The sequence below is a fragment of the Schistocerca cancellata genome, chromosome 8 (genome assembly GCF_023864275.1).
Source record: "Schistocerca cancellata isolate TAMUIC-IGC-003103 chromosome 8, iqSchCanc2.1, whole genome shotgun sequence".
NCBI classification, from domain to species: Eukaryota; Metazoa; Arthropoda; class Insecta; order Orthoptera; family Acrididae; genus Schistocerca; species Schistocerca cancellata.
The window spans coordinates 124,047,994-124,055,251 of NC_064633.1; the positions used below are offsets into that span (position 1 = coordinate 124,047,994).

Here is a 7,258-nt window from a genome sequence, read left to right on the forward strand (position 1 = left end):
CAAAATAATTTTTACAAGTTTCATTGTTATGCCATAACTAACACAGTATATGATAACCGCTGATTTCACAATGATTCACACATACTTTATCTCTCTTGTAAATTTAGGGGCAAATAACTAAATTATTTCTACCAAGGTTAGGGTGAAACGCATATAATTTCGCCATAATGCATTCAGCAGAGGAGCAAAAATCAAAATCAAGTTCTGAAATTTTGCTACTTGACAAAAAATACTACTGTAACACACCAAAATGATATTTTTACATCAGTCTTAATTGTTTTAGCCAGTACCACAGGCATGTCAAACTTCTTCCACTGTTGTTTAGAGGTACAAATGAACAGGAGAAAGAACATTACGACACACAATTCAGTGGCCGTAGTAACAGCATCTTCTTTTTCTTCATTCAAGCAAATTATTGCCTATAAATTTCAAAGCATGTTTTTTCCGAAGAGTAACAAACACAACAGAAAGAGAAATACAAAATTTCGCCATTGTCAGGCAATGATGAGAGTATCTCAATAATGATTAATATCTACTCAAAATGACTGAGCTGCGTCGTTTACAAGTCTGTGCTGCGTATGTCGGTGCCTGTTTTACTGGTATGGTACATAAATGAACATATTTGCAAACTACGGAGTACTTTCTGAAATATTTAAATGTTCATTAATTTGTCTGCTCTTCGCGACTGACTGGTATTTCTTTAGGTCCGCTGGCAGACTCAAGAGGTGCCTCTATTGAAAGAACGCCGTCATTTATGTAAGACTTCAGCTCTTCAATTTTCACATTTTCGGGAATTGTTACCTGGCGCACAATTTCTTGGTAAAATTTGCTTCCGTCCTCGGATGTCCTGTCCATCTTCGCCGAGAGCGTTAATAAACGATCCTTCAATGACACTTGGATTTCTTCTGGTTTGAAACCTTCAACGTCAATGTTATACCGATATGATTTTGGTGAAGTGCTGGTTCCGGATATCGGTATGTAACGAGGCCGTACCCTATTGAAGGGAAAACCGCCCATGATTTCCCTCTCCAGTCTCTCAACCTGCCGCTCCATATCACGTGCCAAGGACCGAAGATCAGAAGATCTGCTGAAATCCCAGAAACTGCGGCATTGGACAGGCTGCCGCAAAGCTTGACGAACAGCCACAGTAGCTGGCATCACTCTTCCGAATGATCGCAACATTATGTATATGATGTAACTCACTAGTGCAGAAACACCCGGCACGTAAACCCTCACGCTTTCCACTGACAAACTGCGCGCAGTGGGCTTGTAACACCCATTTATACGGAGCGGCTTACCGCGACGCTATACGCCTTGCATCAGACAACAACTAGGCGCATCTCGAAAGTACCAGAGATCTCACACATCTGCGCAGTACAGCCGACCAATAGAATCTCAGAAACGTAGTTACACCGTTGTTTCTTGGTAGGACGAGAAAGATCTGAATCAGAGCGGTGTTGCACAATGATACTGCGAATTTACATATGATTTCAGAAACGCGTGAAGTTTTCACGTTGCTGCAACAGAACTAACAATTGCAATAGCTAAACTTAAAGAATTTTCTAAAAATAAAGTATAATGTTGTAGGATACTTACAAGTAAAATAAAGTAATGAACGAAAGTGAATTTTGCCACATATAATATATATGGGGTCTGTGCACTTCCAATTTTTTATTTATTTACAATTTATTTATTTATTTACAATAACAGTTTGTCAAAACTTCGATATATTAAAGCGGCTCTCACACCATCAATAATTGTCAGTTGGCAACGCGACTTCATAATATTACATGTTGAATACGTAAAGCGTGTGCCTCAATTATATTAGGTACGGCTAGTAAACTACGAATAAGTGGAAATGCATCCAAGAATGGCTGAAAAAAGGAGCGACTTGGCGTATGTAAATTCAGTGACCCGAAAGATTTAATAAACTATTTTTGGATGAGCCCTGCATCTTACGACAAATGGTCATGTTGATGCAATTTAACATGCAGAAGCAAAATACATTACTGAGAGAGGCAATCGCAGCAAATGATAGAATTAAGTGCAACTTTTAGATCTCTGGCGACATGCAGGCCAAACAAATGCCTTAAGTTTAGTGCTGTAATATCAACAAACACGAATATCAAAACTGTTACTGAAACCTGTCCCGTGATTACAGCTATCCTGCAATGATATGTTCAGGTAATTAACGTAATATACTTATGTTTTGTGATAATATGGTGAGGCTGACATATATTTCGCAAATCTTTTAGTAGCCATTGTATATATATGATGTACTTTCATAAGTACACGCTATTTTCCTACACAGCTGTGTAATTAGCAAATTAATAGGATTACTGTTTTCAGATTAACAAAGAAAGCAATGCCATTGACCCCTATAATGTTGTAGTAACTGTCTGTATAGTCCTAACAAAACCCGTTTGCGTTAAGAGACAACTTGAAAAATTGAATCTGAGCAATGACATACACAAATACGAACTGGTAACATAAACAGCAAACAGTACATACATGGCACACTAACTCGGAGAGGCTGAGCTCTAACACCTGAATGACGACTATTGTCAAAACAGCCAGTTCGAGATGACATACGCTCTTTACGTAGTAGCAATATTGAAACATTTTGGAGGAAAAATAACCCATATAATTACCAGTGAGGATTATGATATTTTATTGAAAGCAATACGAGCACTTGGCGTGCATCAAGTAAGGCTATGTAAATGTAATTAAAAACTTCTCGTCAATATTGGTAGTGTTGACATTACGTCTACCTCTCAGATGCCAATATATTACCGTTTTGATAATATTATTAAATTTGAGGGGAGCCCTTATTTCAATATTTTGAAGGTTACGACGATTATTACAGTTCTTTACATAATAATGCCCAATTAATCTTTGATTATATTATTCATATCGTTACTCATTAAAGACGTAGTCGATAATATTTTTTCGAAAATGCAACTTTACATGAGGTTGCTTACATGATTTAAACCGTAGTAATACTCGACAAAATATCAGCCCGATGAAAATACTGGCAAAATAGACAAATGTACGAGGGTAAGTCAATTATTATCCGCAAAGTAGTTATAAAATTTTATTGTAATCAAATCGGAAACTTACAAGAACATCGTTTTTCGACATAGTCTCCTTGCGTTTCAATGCACTTGGTCCATCGTTGTACAAGCTTCCTGATGCCCTCATAAAAGAAGGTTTTCGGTTGAGCTGCGAGTCAGGAATGCACCGCTTCTTTCACTACTTCGTCCGAGGCAAATCGGCGGCCCCTTAATGCCTGTTTGTGTGGATCAAACAAGTGATAATCAGAAGGGGCAAGATCGGGACTCTATGGAGGATGATCCATTACTTCAAATTTGAGTTTCTGGAGCGTTTCAGCAGTGTAGGCAGCAGTATGCGGACGATGCAACGACACACCTTTCGACAGCAATCCTCGGCGTTTGCTTCGAATTGCAGCCTTTTAGCTCGGCATAAGCATCTCACTGTAACGTACACTGTTTGTTGTGCCCCTTACCCCATTATGTTCCAGTAGTGGACCTTGTGCGTCCCAAAAAACCGTATGCATCAGTTTTCCTGCGGACGGTTGGGTCTTGAACTTTTTCTTGCACGGCAAATTTGGATGTTTCCATTCCATACTCTGCCGTTTACTCTCCGGCTCGTAATGATGGATCCATGTTTCGTCACCAGTAATGATCCTGTCTAAGAAGTTGTCCCCTTCATTAACATAGCGATCTAAATGTGCTTTGGAGATGTCGAAGCGCGTTTGTTTATGCAACTGTGTGAGTTGTTGTTTTGGGGCCCATCTTGCACAAACTTTATGAAACCCAAGTCTATTTTGGATGATTTTGTAGGCAGAACCGTGACTAATTTGCAGGCGATGTGCCACTTCGTCAATAGTTAATCGTCTGTCTAAGAGAATGATTTCACGCGAACGCTCAATGGTTTCTTCGTTTGTGGCGGTAAACAGTCGTCCGGCTCCTTCATCGTGCATAACACTTGTGCGATCATTTCGGAATTTTTCCAATACATTCGTAGACACTCCGTTGTGGCAAAACACTGTTCCCGTACTGTACCGAAAATCTTCGATGAATTTCGGTGCGTGATATGCCTTTCGACCACAAAAAACGGATCACTGAACGTAGTTCTTCTTTGGTGCAGACAGACAGCGGAGCAGCCAAGAGCAACAGCACGGCAGCAATAACGAAACTAACGTAGCAGCTTGAAAATTGCGAAGATATGACAACAAATAAACAAAACATTCGTCATCAACGTAAAACGACAGTACCACCAAAGTAAACAAAAATATAACGAAATTGCGGATAATAATTGACTAAACCTCCTAAAACTGGGCACTTCACGAAATGCATAAATGTATCAGGCATTAATAATACGACTAATGAGTCACAACCAATCAGTCATGTCATACAAATACCAAGTTCTATTGGTGAGTAGAGAAACTAAGTCGAATGACTATGTATGCTAGTTTTTGATAAAGCAAATGGAAGCGTATACTTGTGTTTGTAGGATATTCAAAACTGCAGATGGGCCACGATAAAGAATTGCTAGCATAGCATTTTGCGGGTCAAGTCAGCACCTCCTAAAAAGGTCCTGATAAAAAACATTGCATTTGTATTTCTTTATTGGTCCTGTAAATCGTGTTTAGGTACATATTTTGCACAAAGGATGTAGAACAAGTCAGGTTGGTACAGTATACGCAACATCATACACATTGTTATTTTGAGAAGATACATAATTAAAAATTATTCAGTACATATTGAAATTAATGACAAAATTAATATAATGAAATAAAATGATAGATTGGTTAAGAATATTTGAGCAGTTACACTATACTTTTCTGGTACTCTAAAAACTCGGAAACAGAATAGAAGCAGTGCTCAAGCAAGTACTCTTTCAGTTTCACTTTAAACTTTTGTAAATTTTGCATCTGTTTCAAATAGGATGGCATGTGATTGTACAGCATTATGCCAGTATGATACACTCCTCTTTTACAAATGTTTGTACTTACAGTATTGACATGCAAATAATGCTTCTGCCTAGTATCATGAGGGTGGTAATCACAGTTGTACTAGAAGATATTTCCATCGTTTAATATACCTCCTTTTGTGAAATTTAGTATTTCATACATATATAAACAAGGAAGAGGCAGTATAGTGAGATTTTTAAATATTGATCTACAGGAGTCTCTGTACTTAGCATGGTTTATTATTCTAACAATCATTTTCTGTAGCCTAAATGTTTTGTTTGTACCTATGCAGTTCCCCCAAAAGGTAATTCCGTACATCAGACATGAGTGAATACTGCCATGGTACATTGTGATCACTGACACACGGCTTGTATTTTGTGCGAGGATTTTTACTGCATATGTAAGTGTGTTTAACTTTTTATTTACAACCCAGTCGAAAATCTGTGGTACCATCTCGATCGAGCTGTTTGAGCCATGGAACTCCATCCGAGGAACCTAGTGCAACTGGCCACAGCTCTGGAGTTGGCATGGCTCTGCATCTCAGTCGGTGCCTCCCAGAACCTCAATGACACACTTTCTGCACTTCTCGCAGTGATCTGCGCTGCAAAAGGTCGTTATTCAGCCTTCTGATAAGTGGTCACATTAGTGTGGATGGACAATCTGTTTCAAAAGTTTTTGATGTGTTCAGTATTATTGTGCAACCTCTCAGTCTTGCCCCGACACGTTTAATATTATTGTGCATCAAGAAATATTGCGCAGTATTATTGACCAGGGAGCACTTAAGCGGTCTATTATTAAATGTTATCTGAGGTTATCTTAGTAGCTAGTGTAACCTATGATGTTTGTAAACTGTGCTGATTATTCCAAATATGTACAAGGGTCGTGTAAACTATCCTGTTGCGGCCACATGTAGTAAGTGTTGCTTCACGCAGTGGAGAATGGCAAAACTGAGGCAGCCGGCGACTGAGGCGTTGCAAAGTAAGTGCAGCACAGATAGCCTTGCTGACAGAAGCGGTCTACCAACAAGCTGAGGCAAGGACGCACACAGACTGAGTGCTGAGCGAAGACTGGAGAGTGCTGAGTAAGGGGAAGTGAGGCCAGCACGCCAAGTTACGCTGCAATATACTGCGGGAGTAATAACAAAAAGCTACCACCGAGGGTAAAAAACGTCCTCCTGCCGGATATAAATAGTGGAGCACAGGCAGCAATGGACAGAAGCCATCCGGAAGCAGTTCGGATCTGAGGAGAGACATGGTCTGTCCAAATGTTCAATCTTCGTAGGTGACGATTCCGGAAGTCTGTTCTAGCTCGCAGGAGTCATCCGTTCGCCACCGGATGTCAACTTCAGCTTTGGGAGTCTGCCCGAGTTCAGTCGGCACCATGGCTGACCAACTACAGCAGGACCGGCCACAGCGCGGTCTTGGTCACAGGTGTCAGAGAATCTACACAGCAGCAGCCAGGCAGAGGGATCCACAGGGCTGGGCAGCAACGACGAGGGAGAAATTGTAAAAAAAGTTCAATAAATAATTGTAAAACTCCACGCCGTCTCAATCTTTGGCACAGCCACTGTGTCTGCTGCTAACAAGTCGCACGACATCGTAACAGTCCCCTTTACTCAAAATATTGTGTCATACGAAGGACGGGTAAAAGGGGGCACTTGCCCCTTATTGGAACCTGACTGCAGCCTTTTTTTCATTAGCGAATTATCTCGATTTTCTAGCAATCATTGTCTGCGACTCCATTAAACTGCAATCATAACACCAAGAAGTTGTCCGACGTAAATGAAAGTTTGCAGGTGTGTTTCAACATCTGAAAGATGCTGTCTATTCATATTTCGCACCAGGCGTGTAAGAGTGGCGCTAGTAGCGCTACTACGAGGATGCAAATCAGGTTTGCTTTAAATACGTGCTGTAACGGTCATGAGACTTAGTTGCCTTTGAGACTCAATGTGGTAAGTTGAAGTTAGTCAAGAATGTCTTTAAGGCAACAATGACGCCACTACCAGCACCTCACTGAGTTTCAACGAGGTGATGTAGTAGGACTATTAGAAGCTGGATGTTCCTTCGATACTGCAGAAAGACTTGGGCATGAATGTAGCCACTATACATGACTGCTGGCAGCAGTGGACACGAGAATGTATGGTCACAAGATGACCAGACTCCAGATGACCCCGTGGCATTACCTGGAGGGAAGACCATCATGTACAGTGTATAGCTGTGGTGCACTGTAGTGGAAAAATGTAAGCAGGAAGATCAAACCTGA

General features: G+C 40.4%; 1 long non-coding RNA gene across 1 annotated transcript; it reads right to left on the reverse strand.

Annotated features, from left to right (window-relative positions):
* Positions 1–1,039: 1,039 nt before the first annotated feature.
* On the reverse strand, positions 1,040–6,490 carry LOC126094490 (uncharacterized). Its single transcript, XR_007521844.1, has 2 exons — positions 1,597–6,490; positions 1,040–1,517 (listed from the first exon to the last, which is right to left on the reverse strand). It is a non-coding gene; the product is annotated as an uncharacterized LOC126094490 (long non-coding RNA).
* Between the last annotated feature and the right edge of the window lie 768 nt (positions 6,491–7,258).